Source organism: Odocoileus virginianus, chromosome 16, assembly GCF_023699985.2.
Source record: "Odocoileus virginianus isolate 20LAN1187 ecotype Illinois chromosome 16, Ovbor_1.2, whole genome shotgun sequence".
In the NCBI taxonomy this organism is placed as follows: Eukaryota; Metazoa; Chordata; class Mammalia; order Artiodactyla; family Cervidae; genus Odocoileus; species Odocoileus virginianus.
In genome coordinates, this window is record NC_069689.1 from 56,612,377 (window position 1) to 56,632,631 (window position 20,255).

At 45.6% G+C, this 20,255-nt stretch overlaps 1 protein-coding gene across 1 annotated transcript in view; it reads right to left on the bottom strand.

Annotated features, from left to right (window-relative positions):
• The window catches only part of MINAR1 (membrane integral NOTCH2 associated receptor 1), a 37,849-nt gene extending 35,202 nt beyond the window's left edge, over positions 1-2,647 (bottom strand). The window contains exon 1 of the mRNA XM_070478257.1: positions 1,737-2,647. The gene's annotated coding sequence lies outside the window, so the exon portion shown is untranslated. The remainder of the gene's footprint in view (positions 1-1,736) is intronic.
• Between the last annotated feature and the right edge of the window lie 17,608 nt (positions 2,648-20,255).

The following is a 20,255-nucleotide window of genomic DNA, read 5'->3' on the forward strand; positions in this document are numbered from 1 at the left end:
GGCATGGTGGGTGGGGGGTGCTATAGAATATTATATTTGTAAAATTCAAAAAGAACACATCACTGACAAAGAAACCTCTGTCTGTCTTCCAAGTATTAAGTGCTATACAACACTTCCTCACCAAACTCATCAGAAATGCAAATAAACTGTTTGATCTATTATTTGCCTGGCAATTTATTTGCACATAGTGTCAGATTTATACAAGCCTCTCAGACAAGTACAGTAAAAATCAGACTCTTTTTACCAGACAGTCAAGGTTTTCCTTCCAGGTAAGAAAATCTCTCAATGTGTTCATTCTGCAAGGTCCCTCCTTCTCTCTCCTACACCTCCTTCCTCTGAAACCCCTAAAAGGGGGCTGTCCAACTCTCCCTACAGCATCAGAGCATCAGACATCCCACTCTCTTTAACATCCTTCTCTTATCTCAATTCTCCTCAAAATACTGCTGTGAGGGTAGCATTCCTACAGACATACTGTGGTCACAGCAGTCTGCCAGCTTCTACCTGCAGAGCATCCCGGCTAGGGATGCTGGTGGTCACAGGACTGGGAAAGAAGGGTCATTAACCAAACATCTCCATCTGGGCGAGACGGTGGTGACAGCTTGTTTGGTGGAGAAAGGAGTGCATAACCTGGCTCCATAAGCTGCTCTCAAACAACTGGCAACTCTTGATGCCATGCATAAGACCTCAGCCAGCCGGGCAGCAAAGCTCCCCCATCACAGCCATGAGGGCAGAAGGATGGACTCTGCTTTCTCTCTCTCTGCTCTCTCTCTCTCTCTCTCTCTCTCTCTCTCTCTCTCTGGAAACCACCCCTTCCTCAAGACAAATGGGTTGGAAGCCTCTGAGATAAATCTTTATTGTTTATCGCAGAGACTCTCAATCCCCCAGCTCAGGTCTTCCTCACAGGATCCTTAATTCCCCCTGAAAAGCGAGCCTGAACCAACCATCTTCCCCAGCGTGCACACAACAGTCGAACACTGCTACAGTCTTCCAGCACAACGGTGCTGGAGTGGGCACTGTTACAGTGAAGCAGCTCAAAATCAGGGAGCTCCCAACACCCTCGGGAGAGTGGACTAACGATCACTCTGGCTGCATGTGTCAGCCCGGAGGAACGCTCGCGTTCAGAGCACCAACAGGCAAGGAATGCTGCAGGCGTACGAGTTAGACGGCGGCGGCCGCGTGTGAGCGCGCGCTCCCCGCCCGCCAGGCCTGGCTTCTGTGTCGTCTGGCAGGTGAAGTTGAACAATCTTATCTCCTCGGGAAAACCAACGATCCCATCCCACGTCGACGTGACTGGAAATCTCAATTTAAGAATTGGATGCACTGGTCGGTCCGGCTCTGGTGGGTACCTGGCGCCTCTGATGCGTGGTCGGGCTTTTTGTATATTAGTGCTGGCCTATTTAACCCTCAATATACCGGATTCTACAAGGAAATTTTCAGCCATGAAAACTTGCCCCAAACCGCATGGTCCTCTCGCGTCGACTCTTCCTGAATCCCTGATCTCTCCACCAGGTCTGGTCAAGCCCAACACCACACACACACCTTTCCCATCATAGCCCCCAGCGCGGCACCCCGCAGGCAGCCGAGTGGAGGCGCGGAGGGGAGCCCGCGGCCCGGGACTTCACATCCCGCGCGCGTGTGCGCTGAGCCGCGAGCACACGGCGCACACACCTCGCACCGGCACACACGAGCATGCGTGCGCTCCCGCCCCCGACCTGTCCCTGGCTCTCCGAAGTTACCTCCGAGGCTCCCCCGGCGCCGGGCCCACGCGGCCCTGCAGGGCTCCCACTTCTTTCCCGCCGTGGTCCGCCCGATCTCAATCGCCGCGCCTGGGGAAGGCTCCGGAGCCCGCCGGACCCCGCCGGACCCCGCCTCCTCTCGGGCACCCCGGGGTCCGCACTCGCGGCGGCACCCCGGGGGCTGGGGCGGCCGTGGCCTCGGCGCCCCGGGTCGGGCTCTGCCCTCACCTGCGCTGCGCCCACCGGGCTGCAGCTGGAGCCGGAGCCGGCGCACCGCGGGGGAGGCGGCCGCTCGGGCTCCTCCCGGGCAGCCGGCGGCCGGCACCGGCTCTCATGGCGCTCGGGCTGGCTGCGGCTCCGGGACGCGGCCTCGGCCCCCGGGCGGCCCCAGCCGAGGTCTTTGTGTCTCGGCCGGTGGCGCCGCGTCACAGGCTGGCGGGCGGTGAGCTGCGCGGGCCGGGAAGCCCCAGGCGGCAAAGAGCAGAGCTCGGCTTCCCCATCGTCGCCCGCCCGGGGCGCGCTGGCAGGCAGGGCGCACTGGCGGCGACTGCGCGCACCCGGGGGACGGAGGGGGCGGGCCCGGGAGGGGCGCGGCGGACGCGCCGAGGGGCTGCCTGGCTGGAAGCTGTAACCCGGGAGGGCAGGATGGGGGCCCCGGGAGAGCTCGGAGAAGGCGACGTCCGCTCGGTCCCGGGTCGCGGCTGCAGCGCTGGGGGAGAGCGAGCCGAGGCTGCGCGCTGGAGGGAGCCCGGCGGCCGGAGCCACCGCCGGAATTCGCGTCTCCCCGCTCCTCTACGCTGAAGGTGACTGCGGCCCCCAGCGGCCGAGCCGGGGCGGCGAACGGCGTCCTCGCCGCGCCTCTTCCCCGAGTGCACTCGGCTCGCCCTTCCCCGGCCTCCAGTTCCGCAATCCTTTGCAAGACCAGGGCAGAGTGGTCACTTCGCTCATTGATTTTCCCTCTTGGCTGGTCTGGGCTTAATTGGTACCCAGATTGGAGCGACTGGCGATCACGTGACCACCCCTTCCCCAAACACACACAGACACACACACACACACATACCAAGCCCAGTAAAACTAGCCAAGGGTGGGTTCCCCAAAGTCAAACTGGATACAGCCTTCAAAACTGGAGGCCTGTCGCGAGTTCCCCCCGCGCGCTGCTGTGGGGCTGAAACGCTGCAGCTGGCTCTGGTGCCACCATCTCTACAGATCCTGGCCCTGCGGTGGGGAAGAGCCCACGAACACACTTTCGGTCCGCTCGGCCAGAAAAGCGCAGAGAGAGTGCAGTGTAGTTTCAGAATCAACGGATCCCATTGCAGAAGGAAAGCCAAGCCCCCTATCGAGTCGCGGAACAGAACTGCTGCGGAGCGCGCCTCGGTAGGGACAGAGCCCTCTCCTAGGGGTGCAGTCGGCGGGCGGCTTTTCCCGGAGCGCAGCCAGGGTACCACCTCAGGCGTCAGCTACCTGTGGTCTGAGCGCCGGCCCCGGGGGGGCAACGAGGAGCCGACTCAGCCTCCCTTCACGCGCTGCCTGGATGCAGTTGGTGACAGCGCTCTAAAAGTGAACCTGCTAATAAATGGTTCTCTAAATAATGCCTGATGGGGTGGTAACTGTTGACTGCTTGGTGTTCTCAGAGCTCCTCCCTGCCCGAGTTTTATCATCCACTTGTTCCTTAGTGTAATGGGTGTCGACTAAGAAGTTCAGTGATAGCTTAAGTGACCCTGAGCCTGCCAGAATCCTCAGTGCCCCTAGAGTTCAAAGGATAATTATTTGAGACTTAAGCAAAGATATATACATATAGATAGATAACTAATGAGAATCTACTGTATAGCACAGGAAACTCTCGGTGGTGACCTTAATAGGAAGAAAGTCCAAAACCGAGGGGATCTATGTATACATATGGCTGATTCACTGCGTTGTACAGCAGAAACTAACATAACGTTTTTGTGTATATATATGATTTAGTTGCTAAGTTGTATCCGACTGCTGTCACCCCATGGACTGTAGCCTGCCAGGCTTCTCTGTCCATGGGATTTCCCAGGCAAAGTACTGGAGTGGGCTTCTGTTTCTTTAGAATTAGAATTCTTTAGAATCAGCCTGCCAATGCAGGAGACACAGGTTCAGTTCCTGGGTGGGCAAGATCCCCTGGAGGAGGAAATGGTCACCCACTCCAATATTCTTACCTGGAGAATCCCTTGGACAGAGGAGCCTGGTGGGCTACAGTCCACGGGATCACAAAGAGTCAGACGTGACTGAGCCACTAACGCTTTCACTTGCATAGTTTCTTTACAATGTTGTGTTAGTTTCCGCTGTCCAGTAAAGTGAATCAGCCGTGTGTATACATGGATCCCCTCTTTGTTGGACTTTCTTCCCATGCAGGTCGCCACCGAGCATGGAGTAGGATTCCCTGTGCCGTACAGCAGGTTCTCATTAGTTATACACAGGTCCTCATCATTATACACAGAATCAGTAGCATATGTGTATCAATCCCAGTCTCCCAATACATCCCACTCCCCTTCTTCCTCACCTTAGTATCCATACATTTGTTCTCTGCATCTGTGTCTCTCTTTCTCTCATCCAAGTACTAACTAGGCCCAACCCTGCTTAGCATTCGAGATCAGATGAGATCTAGTGTTTAAATATGGCCATAGACTGTGTCTCAATTTCTGCCCTGAAAATAGGTTCATCTGTACCATTTTTCTAGATTCCACATATATACATTAATATTTTTTGTTTTTCTCTGATAATATCTGTTCCCAGGGGACTTCCAGCAGTGGCAGGGGTTTCAGGTACAATCATGGGTTTATAATACAAATTGGAGGTGGGAGTGGGGTACAGAGCAACTCCCAACCCCAATTCCTTTCCTGTGAGTTACATGGGTAGAGACTGAGGTCAGCAGCTTGCCAGTCATGAAATGAGGCCTGGAAGGAGATGTGAATCAGAAATACATCTGAAACGGGGTCTGAAGTCTTGTGAATTCTCCCCCGATCCTCACAGTGGGTTGCTGCTCAAATATACTGCAGACCAGGGGCCTGTTTAGACTAAGGTGAGTCTTCTGAAGGCTGGGCCCTTGGCTGGACACACCCCAATCAGATATGAACACTCGGGTTCCACTCTTCAGCTTTGCACTTGGCCTTTTCCAAGCAGAAGCTGTTGCAGTGGGATGTTTGCCAGGCACAAAGTGTGTGTATTATACCTTCAATCATGCCTGACTCTTTGCAACCCCATGGACTGTAGCCTCCCACGCTCCTCTGTCCATGGGAATCTCCAGGCAAGAATACTGGAGTGGGTTACCATTTCCTCCTCAAGGGGCTCTTCCCCATCATCTGAGCCACCAAGGAAGCCCGCCAGGCACAAAGGACATTTGTTTATTTTCTTGTCTGCCCAGATCCTTAATTCTCTATCTTGAAGGAAATTGATACTTCATGAAACTTCAACACCCTCTCTCCTTGCAGACCCCTTGCAGATAGGGCCAAAGCTTGGCCAGCCCAATGCTCTTGCCCAAAGCTGTGAAACTGAAGCCAGCAATGATGAAAAGAAGCTGGTGACAGTCTTTAAATTGTGCCACCCCTTGGGGTTGTGACATCTAGGGTGCAATGGCCTGAGTCCAGTACTGGGAATAGCAGGGCCACTGACTGACTCCAATTTCACCCCACCCCCAATTTCCCTCAGGGCATTTTCCAAGCCTGGTTGGAAATTAGTCAGTGTTCTCTAGAGAAATAGACCAATAGGATGTATACTTATAGTATTGGTCATGTGTGCTCAGTGGTGTCTGACTCTTTGTGACCCCATGGACTGTCACCCACCAGGCTCCTCTATCCATGGAATTTTCCAGGCAAGAATACTGATGTGGGTTACCATTTCCTTCTCCAGGGGATCTTCCTGACCCAGGGATTGAACCTGCATCTCCTGAGTCTCCTGCATTGGCAGGTGGATTATTTACCACTGAACCATAATGAGATTTATTATAAGGAATTGATTCTTGTGATTATAGATGTGCAAGCCCCAAGATGGATGAGATGAGTCTTGAAGCTGGATACACAAAAGAGCCAATGGTATAGTTTTAACACAAAGGCACTTGCAGTCTCTGAGTCTTGGTTTCCTCAGCTGGTCCATGAGATGCTTGCAAAGATGCTGGGGTGCATTGAGGGGAGTCCCTGAGCACCTACCTGTCAACCTCCCGATTAGTGAGGCTTCCAGGACCAAGGGAGGAAGGTGGTGGGAAGGGAAAAGGAGCTTTGTCCATTTTTTTTTTTCCAGTTCGTGTGTGATGTGGGAGAGGGGAGAGACAAGGTACCCTGGTACAAAGGTGAGTGGGAAAATCAATAACTTTTGGGCATGGTGGTCTAGGGGACACAGAGCCTCCTAATTGCCTATTGATTTGCAGGAACAAGATACATAATAGCCACATGTATTGTTACAGGAAAAGCATGACTCCTTTCTGAGATCACAATTACACAATAAAGTTCAGACAATCCATAGATGTTATTGCTTAAGTTAGAAGATGAGAATTGAAACATGAATCCTCCCAGAGAGAAAGAACTAGGCCTTTTTTCTATTTCACAGCACCCAAGTATTCAACAGCATCCAAGTGTCTTGGAAAGCAGAAGCATGATTTTTTGTGGATTCTGATCACGGATGTATCCCAAGCACTAAAACAGTGCCTGAAATATAGTTTTGTTGTTGTTGTTGCTTAGTTACTCAGTCGTGTCCGACTCTTTGGGACGCCATGGACTGTAGCCTGCCAGGCTGCTCTGTCCTTGGGATATTCAAGACAAGGATACTAGCATGGATTGCCATTTCCTTTTCCAGGGGATCGTCCTGATCCAGGGATCAAACCCATGTCTCCTGAGTCTCCTGCATTGCCAGGCAGGTTCTTTACCACTGAGCCCCCTGAGAGGTCTGAAACATAGTTTGGGGTGCAGTAAATATTTGTCAAATGACTTAGGTGTTCTTGAAAAACTTATTTAACATGAATCTCCTTCATTTTTAAACCCCCAGATCCAAGCCTAAGGACAGGCACACAGTAGGTGCTCAGCCTGTTTGTAGAATCAGCTCTGTATTTCCACTGTGTTTTATCCAGGCAGCTCCCAGCCCGAGCTTGACACTAACCTCACAATATTCTCATGATATCAGGGAGAATGGGTTTGGTTTATATGTTTATTGTCTTATCATGACTCAACAGACAGGAGAACAAAGCCAAAGCACTATGAATGAATGAAATGACTTCACCAAGGTCATCTGGAGAGGAGGAATTCTCTAATGCTGATCTAACATTTTCTCCACTAGACTGAACTTCAAAAAGAAATTGGATTTCAATTCAGTGAACCCAAATAATATTTCCTGACAAAGAGGAGTTCAATGAAGGGAAACTCGATGAAGAGTACTTAAGAAAAATCCATTTATGCTAGACTTGGGTTGCTGGTGTTACAGATGCTATTTTGTGAGCAGATAAAGCCTGGCCTCTCTAACTGAAAGTCTGGTAACTAAGCCTCATTCTGAGATTCCATTATTTTCCTGGAGTTATCTGGATCCCTGAGATAAACAAAAATATTTTTAGGGTTGGCACAAATGGGCATGCATCCAAGTTCTACTGAAATAACCATCTCCTTTATCATGTCAGGGATGTCAGATTGCTGGACAACTTGAATCATCCAGAATTATCTACCAGCTAAGCAAAAAGAAAGACAGCTTTGTTAGCACTGGGTCATGGTAGGGTGGCGAGTGGGTATGCATCTATTTATTACTTGAAAATGCTGATTGCTACAATGTGCCAGGCCCTCTGTTAATAGTACCTGAATGCAGAGATGTCACCAAGACCTGTCAATCAGTTGGAACTTGTTACATGCCAAGGATCAGTTCTGAGACTTACATTACATAATCCTTACCAGAATCCTATAAGATGGCTAGTACTATTATTCGAATTTTAAAGATGGAAAATTGAGGCACATAGAGGTTCAGTTCCTTCCCTAAGGTCATAGAGTTGGACCAGGAATGTGAGCCCAGGCAGTCTGACTCTAGAACCTATGTTTTGATTATTTATACTGAGATGAGTAATATATGGGCTTCCCTAATGGATCAGCAGGTAAAGAATCTGCCTGCCAGTGCAAGAGATGAAGGAGATGAGGTTCAATCCCTGAGTCAGGAAGACCTCCTGGAGGAGGAAATGGCAACCCACTCCAGTATTCTTGCCTGGAGAATCCCATGGACAGAGGAACATGGAGGGCTACAGTCCATACGGTCACAAAGAGTCAGACACTACTGAGTGACTGAGCACACACAGTGACATCTGGCCCTCAGAAGTCTCACTGTCCACTGGGAGAGGCAGATGCCAAGAAGTCCTTATAGCTCAGAGTGATCAGTGAGTGCAGAATGGCATGGGAACACCAAGGTGGCAAGGCCATCAAGCAGTCATGGGAGTGGTACTTTGTTTATTGGTAAATAAATTGCTTAATTATGGCTTTAAATAAGTAATACACACAACAGGGAAAAATTATGCAGTATTCAAAATATACAGTATACCAACTGGTTACTCTGTCTGGAGATAGCTGTCTCATTAGTTTCTTACTTGTCCCTTCAAAGATAGACTATGAAAATAAAAGTAGTGCCCTCTTGTTTTTTTACACAATAGTAACATCCTATACATGTTACTTTATATGTTAATTCTTTTCAACATTAACAAGATATTTGGGGGATCAGTCTATATCAGTATCTATGGTGATGGAATTCCAGTTGAGCTATTTCAAATCCTAAAAGATGGTGCTGTGAAAGTGCTGCACTCAATATGCCAGCAAATTTGGAAAGCTCAGCAGTGGCCACAGGACTGGAAAAGGTCAGTTTTCATTTTAATCCCAAAGAAGGGCAATGCCAAAGAATGTTCAAACTACTGCACAATTGCACTCATCTCACATGCTAGCAAAGTAATGCTCAAAATTCTCCAAGCCAGGCTTCAACAGTACGTGAACTGTGAACTTCCAGATGTTCAAGCTGGTTTTAGGAAAGGCAGAGGAACCAGAAATCAAATTGCCAACATTCACTGAATCATAGAAAAAGCAAGAGAGTTCCAGAAAAACATCTCCTTCTGCTTTATTGACTATGCCAAAGCCTTTGACTATATAGAACACAACAAACTGAAAAAATTGTTCAAGAGATGAGAATACCAGACCACCTTAGCTGCCTCCTGAGAAACCTGTATGCAGGCCAAACAACAACAGTTAAGACTGGACATGGAACAACAAACTGGTTCCAAACCAGGAAAGGAGTTCGTCAAGGCTGTATATTGTTGCCTTGCCTGTTTAACTTATATGCAGAGTACATCATGCAAAATGCTGGGCTGGATGAAGCACAAGCTGGAATCAAGATTGCTGGGAGAAATATCAATCAATAACCTTAGATATGCAGATGACACCACCTTTATAGCAGAAAGTGAAGAGGAACTAAAGAACCTCTCGATGAAAGTGAGGAGAGTGAAAATGCTGGCTCAAAGCTCAACTTTCAAAATAATGAAAATTATGGCAACCAGTCCCATGACTTCATGGCAAATAGATGGGAAACTATGGAAATAGTGACAGACGATTTTCTTGGGCTCCAAAATAACTGCAGATGGTGACTGAGGCCATGAAATTAAAAGACACTTGCTCCTTGGAAGAAAAACTATGACAAACTTAGACAGCATATTAAAAAGTAGAGACATTACTTTGCCAACAAAGGTTTGTCTAGTCAAAGCTATGGTTTTTCCAATAGTCATGTATGGATGTAAGAGTTGGACTATAAAGAAAGCTGAGCACTGAAGAATTGATGCCTTTGAACTGTGCTGTTTGAGAATAATCTTGAGAGTCCCTTGGACTGCAAGGAGACCAAACCAGCCAATCCTAAAGGAAATCAGTCCTGAATATTCATTGGAAGGACTGTTGCTGAAGCTGAAACTCCAGTACCTTGGCCACCTGATGCAAAGAACTGACTCATTGGAAAAGACCCTGATTCTGGGAAAGAATGAAGGCATAGATGGCATCACCAACTCAATGGACATGAATTTGAGCAAGCTCCGGGAGTTGATGATAGACAGGGAAGCCTGGCATGCTGCAGCTCATGGTGTTGCAAAGAGTCGGACACGACTGAGTGACTGAACTGAACTGAATATTCTTTCATACATGTTACTTTATACATTAATTTTTTTCATCATCAAAAAGATATTTGGGGGAATCAGTCTAATCACCATCTATAAACCTGCCTTTGTTCTTAAAAGCAAACTTTTTATTTTGAGATACATGTTGATTTGCATATAGTCATCTTATTCTATTTTATGGCTGCATAATATTCCATTGTGCAGATTTCAGTTGAGTTCAGCTTAGTCACTCAGTTGTGTCTGACTTTTTGCGACCCCATGAACTGCAGCACGCCAGGCCTCCCTGTCCATCACCAACTCCCAGAGCTTGCTCAAATTCATGTCCATTGAGTCAGCGATGCCATCCAACCATCTCATCCTCTGTTGTCCCCTTCTCCTCCTGCCTCAATCTTTCCAAGCATCAAGTTCTTTTCAAATGAGTCAACTCTTCACATGAGGTGGCCAAAATATTGGAGTTTCAGCTTCAACATCAGTCCTTCCAAAGAACACCCAGGACTGATCTCCTTTAGGATGGACTGGTTGGTTGGATCTCCTTACAGTCCAAGGGACTCTCAAGAATCTTCTCCAACACCACAGTTCAAAAGCATAAATTCTTCAGTGCTCAGCTTTTTTTATAGTCCAACTCTCATATCCATACATGACTCCTGAAAAACCATAGCCTTGACTAGACAGATCTTTGTTGGCAAAGTAATATCTCTGCTTTTTAATATGCTGTCTAGGTTGGTCATAACTTTCCTTCCAAGGAGTGTCTTTTAATTTCATGGCTGCAATCACCATCTGCAGTGATTTTGGAGCCCCAAAAAATAAAGTCAGCCACTGTTTCCACTGTGTCCCCATCCATTTGCCATGAAGTGATGGGACTGGATGACATGATCTTTGTTTTCTGAATGTTGAGCTTTAAGCCAACTTTTTCACTCTCTTCTTTCACTTTCATTACTAAGCTCTTTAGTTCTTCTTCGCTTTCTGCCATAAAGGTGGTGTCACCTGCATATCTGAGGTTATTGATATTTCTCTTTACAATCTTGATTCCTGCTTGTGCTTCATCCAGCCCAGAGTTTCTCATGATACACTCTTTATATAAGTTAAATAGGCAGGGTGACAATATACACCCTTGACATACTCCTTTTCCTATTTGGAACCAGTCTGTTGTTCCATGTCCAATTCTAACTGTTATTTCCTGACCTACATACAGGTTTCTCAAGAGGCAGGTCAAGTGGTCTGGTATTCCCATCTCTTTCAAAATTTTCCACAATTTATTGTGATTCAGATAGTCACAGATTACCATAACTTATTTAATGAGCCTCTATGAATGAATATGTAGGTAATTTCTGTATTTCTACTATTAAAACATTGATGCAATTAATATACTTGATCACATCGTTTCACACCTTTGAGAGTAAACATATGGGGCAAAAATCATTAAAAGCAGAACTGGTAAGTCAAAGAGTAGATGTAATTTAACTTATGATATTAAAAATTTACCCTCTATTGAGGTTATAGCAATTCACACTCCCAACAGAATAGAAAAACTTATCTTCATGATTTCAATTTTGGGGGCAATTTGACATTTTCTTCATGGCCAGATTAATGGCCAGACTAATTTTCTGAATTTCTGTTTGCTGAACATAGACTTCAACATATATTGATTTATACCTTCAGATGTGTATTGAGATTTTCTGTAATTGTTCATTTTTTGCTCCCTTGCTCTGTTGTTGACTGAAGAAGGCTTTTTTGGTAATAGTATGTTTTTGTCTATTTTCCTGTTCACTTTCTTTAGTTTTTGCTCTATGAGTGTCTCTTTCATGTTATTTGGTGTGGAGATATTCCACCTTGTTTGAAATTAAGATGGCAATCTTTGCTCTTTTTGTTGGTTTCTGTCTATTTTCTCAGCATGTGTTTGTGCAACCTTTAATTTTCAACTTTTGGAGTCACCTCATTTTAGGAGTTTTCAAGTGTCGCTTCTCCCCAAATAAGAAAATACATCATACAGTGAAAGAAACTCTGATAATAGGAAGCATGACATAAAATATGACCAGTGAACCAAAACTTAAACATATATCATCTTCATCTTTGTAAGTATCTTAAACTCACTTATTAAAGGTTGTGTTACCTAGATCAGGAAGATCCCCTGGAGGAGGGCATGGCAACCCACTCCAGTATTCTTGCCTGGGGAACCCCATAGACAGAGGAGCCTGGTGGGCTATGGTCCATAGGGTCACACAGAGTCAGACACAACTAGAGTGACTTAGCATGCATGCAAGTACCTTGCAAAATTCCACCATTGACTCTCCCAGGAGACACCTGGAAACTCTTAAAACAAAGTGATTTCTAACCCAACCTGCATTGGAGGGTGATTAGGAAGGTCAAATGAGAAAATTAAATCATTGAAATCATAAAACACAATGCTAGGTAGGGTGTTGTTTTAATATTAGTGTCTTCACTATTTTGTTGGGCTCATGAATCTATTATTTCATGTCAGAAGTGCCTGGTGAATTACATGCCAGTCAGGATGGCTGCTATCCAAAAGTCTACAAGCAATAAATGCTGGAGAAGGTGTGGAGAAAAGGGAACCCTCTTACACTATTGGTGGGAATGCAAATTAGTACAGCCACTATGGAAAACAGTGTGGAGATTTCTTAAAAAGCTGAAAATAGAACTGCCATATGACCCAGCAATCCCACTTCTGGGCATACACACCAAGGAAACCAGATCTGAAAGAGACATGTGCACCCCAATGTTCATCGCAGCACTGTTTATAATAGCCAGGACATGGAAGCAACCCAGATGCCCATCAGCAGATGAATGGATGAGGAAGCTGTGGCACATATACACCATGGAATATTACTCAGCCATTAAAAAGAATTCATTTGAATCAGTTCTAATGAGATGGATGAAACTGGAGCCCATTATACAGAGCGAAGTAAGCCAGAAAGATAAAGACCATTACAGTATACTAACACATATATATGGACTTTAGAAAGATGGTAACGATAACCCTATATGCAAAACAGAAAAAGAGACTCAGATGCATAGAACAGACTTGTGGCCTCTGGGAGAAGGCGAGGGTGGGATGTTTCAAGAGAATAGCATTGAAACATGTATATTATCTAGGATGAAACAGATAACCAGTCCAGGTTGGGTACATGAGACAAGTGCTCGGGCCTGGTGCACTGGGAAGACCCAGAGGGATCGGGTGGAGAGAGAGGTGGGAGGGGGGACTGGGATGGGGAATACATGTAAATCCATGGCTAATTCATTTCAATGTATAACAAAAACTACTGTAATGATGTAACGTAATTAGCCTCCAACTAATTTAAAAAATTTTAAAAAAATAAATAAATAAACCAGCACTGTCTGATAGAAATACACAATGTGAGCCACAAATAAAACCAATAAAAATTAAAAAATAAATTAAAAAAAAAATACAAAAAAAAAAAAAAGAAGAAGTGCCTGGTGAATCGAGGAGCTTCAGTGACTGCCAATTCAGTGATGGGATTCCCAACCTCAAAAGCAAATGCCTTTTTAAAAACAAAATTTTGGCAGTACCCCCCTCCACCCCTGCCAGCATATGGGATCTTAGCTCCAAGACCAGGGATTGATCCTGCATCCCCAACATTGAAAGGCAGAGTCTTAACCACTGGACCACCAGGGAAGTCCCCACAAGTTCCCTTTTCTAAGGCTGTTCATCCCTGACTCTGGAAGACAATTGGCCCATGGAAGGTCAGTTGCAGGCTGCTCACACACTTGTCCTCAGCTCTGAAGGGCTAAACACAGAGAATATTGGTAGGGGAAGATAACAGAGCAAAGAAATATATCCATGCATACTAATGAGTGTAGATACATGTATCTATAAATATTTCTCTATATAAGCATTTGTATCTATAGTAAGATAAACATGAGCTCATACGGGTACTTCCAACTCTCATCCATTAGCCATTGATCATTCCAGCATTCCCCTTGTTTGCCTGTACCCCCCTCATTTCAACAGTGAGAATTGAGTTCCCCACTACGCACCATCCATGGCCTTAGTTGTTCTATTCCAGCATGTCTGTGCTATGGTTTCAGAACTGTTAACCCACACCCCTAGGAAACACCTCATCAAGTAGAGAACGGTGTTTATAGTCAGTTCCCTGGGCCCTCAGTCTTACCCTGTCACTCAATTCCAAAGTTATTTAGGTTAATGTTTTTTTCTCCTACCTCCTTTCAATGAGATTATTTTATGTGTTTGTTATCAAGTTAGATTCTTTGGTCCCATTCAGCATTCCATCCTAGCATTCCCCAAAGTCCTAAATGATTTTATAGATTTTTATGTGTTGAGGTTCACTCTCTGTGATGTAAAGTTTTGAGTTTTATTGTTTGCTTATCTTGGCCATGGTGGGTCTTCTGAGGCGTGTGGGCTTTCTCTTGTTGTTCTGCACAGGCTTCTCTAGTTATTCTGTGGGATCTATTCCTAACCAGCTATCTAACCCACATCCCCTAAACTGGAAGGCAAACTCCTAACCACTGAACCACCAGGCAAGTCCCAAGTTACGGGTTTTGACAAATGCATAGTTTACCTGCTAATACAACCGGATTTGACAATATCTGTCATGGAAAATGAATAAAACACATTTTAGTTGGGATAGAGACTCTTTCTTTACTTAAACTTGTAGAGCAAAAAAATTCAACTAAATATTTTTACCAAAACTCATTTCAAGTATCAGAACTGACCTTTGATAGTGAGATGACCTCCCTGCATCAAGGACTTTCTGTTTTGAAAGAGCTTCTCTGTCTACTCTCTGCTTTGATCTACATAGCAAACCCACGGAGTAGGCTAGGTTGTTTGGAGACCACTCTGACCTGAACTTCGCCTCTTCTCTCTTTGTTCAGTTACTCCAGATGCTAAGAAGCAATGACTTACCCACAGGATAGATGGGTGGGGTAAGGGAGTAGCTAGCCCACTGGAAAGCAGCTTGAACATTGTTTAGTTCCATTTCATGCTTACGTGTTCAAAAACATTCTTTAAAAACTTTCATCACCTTGCTCTCCTTATGGAAATGGTTCCTGGACTTCTGCCTGAATGGCAAAATAAGCTTATATGGAAAGACCCACTTCTTGCTCCAAAGACATACAAATGTTGCATAAAATATAACAATAAAATTTTCTTGAAATATAAAGCCAAATTCAAAATCAAAAAGGAAAAGCAACCCCAGCAACTGAAAATGAAAAAGAACCTGAGAGTTGAAACGATGTGCTGGAGTAAGGCAAATTGTCTGCCAAGGAGTTTGGCTTAAATATATATGCCTTAGAGCAGAGGATGGCAAACCATGGCCCAGGGGGGCAAATTCAACCCACTGCCTGCTCCTGTACAGTTTGGGAGGTAAGAAATTTTACATTTTTAAAATTTATTTATCTTTAATTGGAGGATAATTGTTTTACAATATTGTGCTGGATTCTGCAATATATCAACATGAATCAGTCATAGGTATATGTCCCCTCCCTCTTGAAGCTCCCTCCTATCTTAGACCTCATCGCACCCCTCTAGGTTGTCACAGAGCATGGGTTTGAGCTCCCTGTGTCATACAGGAAATTCCCATTTGCTATCTATTTTACATATGGTAATGGGAAATAGATGGAGAAACAGTGGAAACAGTGTAAGACTTTATTTTAGGGGGCTCCAAAATCACTGCAGATGGTGATTGCAGCCATGAAATGAAAAGACGCTTACTCCTTGGAAGGAAAGTTATGACCAACCTAGATAGCATATTAAAAAGCAGAGACATTGCTTTGCCAACAAAGGTCCATCTAGTCAAGGCTATGGTTTTTCCAGTGGTCATGTATGGATGTGAGAGTTGGACTGTGAGGAAAGCTGAGCACTGAAAAATTGATGCTTTTGAACTGTGGTGTTGGAGAAGACTCTTGAGAGTCCCTTGGACTGCAAGGAGATCCAACCGGTCCATTCTAGAGGAGATCAGTCCTGGGTGTTCATTGGAAGGACTGATGCTGAAGCTGAAGCTCCAGTACTTTCGCCACCTCATATAAAGGGTTGATTCATTGGAAAAGACCCTGATGCTGGGAGGGATTGGGGGCAGGAGGAGAAGGGGACGACAGAGGATGAGATGGCTGGACGGCATCACCCACTTGATGAACTTGAGTTTGAGTAAACTCTGGGAGTTGGTGATGGACAGGGAGGCCTGGCATGCTACAATTCATGGGGTCGCAAAGAGTCGGACACGACTGAGCGACTGAACTGAACTGAACTGAACTGAATGTATATTTCCATGATACTCTCTCAATTTGTCCCACCCTCTCCTTCCCCCACTGTGTCCACAATTCTGTTCTCCACATGTCTATATCTCCACTGCTGCCCTGAAAATAGGTTCATCAGTACCATCATTCTAGATTCCATATGTATGCATTACTATATGATATTTGTCTTTCTCTTCCTGATTTACTTCACTCTGTATGACAGACTCCAGGTTCATCCACCTCATTAGAACAGTGTCAAATGCTTTTCTTTTTATGATTACTCATTGGAAAAGGTCCTGATGTTGGGAAAGATTGAGGGCAGGAGAAGAAGGGGACAGCAGAGGATGAGATGTTTGCATGGCATCACAGACTCAGTGGGACCTGAGTTGGAGCAAACTCCAGGAGATTGTGAAGGACAGGGAAGCCTGGCATGCTGCAGTCCATGGGCTCGAAGAGTCGGACATGACTGAGTAACTGAACAACAGCAACAAATGTTCCATTGTGTATATGAACAACAACTTCTTTATCCATTCATCTGTGGATGGACATTTAGGTTGCTTCCATGTCCTACCTATTGTAAATAGTTCTGCAATGAACAGTGAGGTGCATATGTCTTTTTCAATTATGATTTTCTCAGAGTATATGCCCAGCAGTGGGATTGCTGGGTGATATAGTAATTTTACTCCTAGTTCTTTAAGGAATCTCCATACTATTCTCCATAGTGGTTGTATCCATTTACATTCCCACCAACTGTGCAAGAGCGTTTCCATTCCTCCACACCCTCTTCAGCACTTATTGTTTGTAGATTTTTTGATAATGGCCATTCTGACCAGTGCGAGTTATCTCATTGCAGATTTAGTTTGTGTTTCTCTAATAATGAGCAATATACAATTTAAATGGATATATAAGTACCTCCAGGCTATCCTTCAGAGAAGGCAAGGGCAACCCACTCCAGTACTCTTGCCTGGAAAATCCCATGGATGGAGGAGCCTGTAGGCTCCAGTCCTTGGGGTCACGAAGAGTCAGACACAACTGAGTGACTTCACTTTCACTTTTCACTTTCATGCATTGGAGAGGGAAATGAAAACCCACTCCAGTGTTCTTGCATGGAGAATCCCAGGGACAGTGGATCCTGGTGGGCTACAGTCCATGGGGTCACACAGAGTTGGACACAACTGAAGCGACTTGGCAGCAGCAGCAGCAGGCTATCCTTAATTTTGTTTCCTGGTCCAAAAAGCCTAAAATGTTTACCACTTAACCCCTTACAGAAAAAAGTCCAAGGACCCAGCCTTACAATATACCAGTACCCTCAAGGGCATGGTCTCTGCTGAGGACCCCAGCCCAGCTGAAGTCTGTATGTGAGTTCCTGGCAGAGAACCAGGAGCCCAGAGAGGATGTTCCACCTGTTAACAGAGGCAGACACACTGCCCACAGGTCAGAAGTGTGTGTAATAGCTGTGTACCCTGTGTCATGCAGTGAAGGAGACTCGCCTTTGAGAGTCCGGAAGTGCCCATGGGGATGAATGTCCACACCAGGATGGGTGTAGAAATTCACATCAGACTGAATAGATAATGAGTGGAAGGATGTTCCGTGAGCAGCCTTCCAGGAGTCTCGTCTCAGATTCGGTTTCTCCAGTGATTGTTCCCTGTGTTGTCCTAGGGGGTGACCTGGCTGCCTGTGTTAACCCTTTTTTGTTATTATAAACATACATAGTGGCCTGTCTCAGGGAGATAATCTGAGCTGCCCACCTGTGAAGGACTGTAAGGAAGTGAGACTAACACATCCCCTGCCTGAGGCTTCCCATTCTAGGGGACATTTGCAAGGATTGAAGAGTGTTCTTACTTTGTTCCCTCGCCTCCCCCCACCGCATCTCTAACGCACAAAAGAACCTGGCAACCAGACCCTGACAACACAGTTGTTTTGAGGTCCTACCCTGCTGTCTTCTCGGGCAGCAGGCTCCCAAATAAAGTCCCTTCTGTTAGAGCCTACATGTGGGCTCAATGTTAAAATGGCTCGTTATGTTGACCTCGCAAACAAACAGTAAAATCACAGTGACCCTTGAGACTGATCAAATGACATTCTCTTTTCTCACTGGCGCCTACCTTCTCAAGGCTACAAGACCACCAGATTCCAGACCTCCAGCTACATGACCTACATGACCGCAGGACTCAGCTACAGGCTAAAATTTAAACATCCCTTTGTTGCAGGAAGGAGGACCCCTTCGAGGGCCCAAAACCGGGCTCTTGTCTAACACTCGGAAATGAATTGTCCGAGGAGACACATGTGCTGACAAAGCAAGAGATTTTATTGGGAAAGGGCACCCGGGCGGAGAGCAACAGAGTAAGGAAACCCAGGAGAACAGCTCTGTCACATGGCCTGCAGTCTCAGGATTTATGGTGATGGGATTAGTTTCCGGGTTGTCTTTAGTCAATCATTCTGACTCAGGAGTGCTTCCTGATGGTGCAGCCTTGTTCAGCCAAGATGAATGACAGAGGATTCTGGGAGGTGGTCAGACATGTGATGTCTCATTTTGACCTTTCCCGAACTCTTTCAGTTGGTGGAGGCCTATTAGTTCCATGTCCTTTACCAGGACCTCCTGTCATAAAACAACTCATATAAATGGTTATTATGGTGTCTGGCCAGGGTAGACGGTTTCAATCAGTGTGCTTTCCCTAACACCTTCAGAGAATTTTTCATTCAGTTCAGTTCAGTTCAGTCGCTCAGTTGTGTCCAACTCTTTGCGACCCCATGAACTGCAGCACACCAGGCCTCCCTGTCCAACTGCCAGAGTCTATCCAAACCCATGTCCATCCAACCATCTTATCCTCTGTTATCTCCTTCTCCTCCTGCCCCCAATCCCTCCCAGCATCAGGGTCTTTTCAAATGAGTCAGCTCTTCGCATCAGGTGGCCCAAAGTATTGGAGTTTCAGCTTCAGCATCAGTCCTTCCAATGAACACTTAAGACTGATCTCCTTTAGGATGGACTGGTTGGATCTCCTTGCAGTCCAAGGGACTCTCAAGAGTCTTCTCCAACATCACAGTTCAAAAGCATCAATTCTTCTGCACTCAGCTTTCTTTATAGTCCAACTCTCACATCCACACATGACTACTGGAAAAACCATAGCCTTGACTAGACAGACCTTTGTTGACAAAGTACTGTTTCTGCTTTTTAATATGCTGTCTAGATTGGTCATAACTTTCCTTCTGAAGAGTAAGCGTCTTTTAATTTCATGGCTGCAATCACCATCTGCAGTGATTTTGGAGCCCCCCCAAAATAATGTCTCTCACTGTTTCCATTGTTTCCACATCTACTTGCCATGAAGTGATGGGACCAGATGCCATGATCTTAGTTTTCTGAATGTTGAGCTTTAAGCCAACTTTTTGACTCTCCTCTTTCACTTTCATCAAGAGGCTCTTTAGTTCTTCCTCACTTTCTGCCATAAGGGTGGTGTCATCTGCATATCTGAGATTATTGATATTTCTCCCAGCAGGATATAAGAATGACCCCATCAGAAAGGGAGGATGCTGATTCTTCTTAAGGGCCAGTCACCCTCTTGTTTCCCTCTAATAAATTTCCTTTTCTTGCCTGACTGCCTGGCTCGCTCTCTTTTTCTCCGCACTTGTCTTACACCTTCCTGATCCCAACACCTCATCTCAGATTCATTGAATTATCTTAGATTTGAAAGGTTGTTGCTGAACCACAGAAGAAGCCGGCATTCTTGGCCTCTGGAGAATTCAATCTGGGGCCAGAGACGAGGCTTGATCTCTCAGAGCTTTTGTGTAATAGAGTTTTATTAAAGTATAAAAGGGATAGAGAAAGCTTCTGACATAGACCTCAGAAGGGGGCAGAAAGAGTACCCCCTTGTTAGTGTTAGCAATGGAGTTCTATACTCTCCAATTAGTTATTACAACAAATCAAAAGAATGTCTCAAGTTTGTGAAAATTTTACCAGACCCACTCCCACAATTTACATTTTAGGATAACAAGATTAGAATTTAACAATAGAAAGATCCTACCAGACCCACTCCCATAATATACATTCTCAGATATCAGGATTAGCCGGAAGGTTTTCAGGAAGGGGCAACTGTCCTCCAGCAGTATACACTATAATCCCGGTACAGAGTTTAAACTGAGTTATGTCATTGACTAAGACTGAGGAGTATACACAC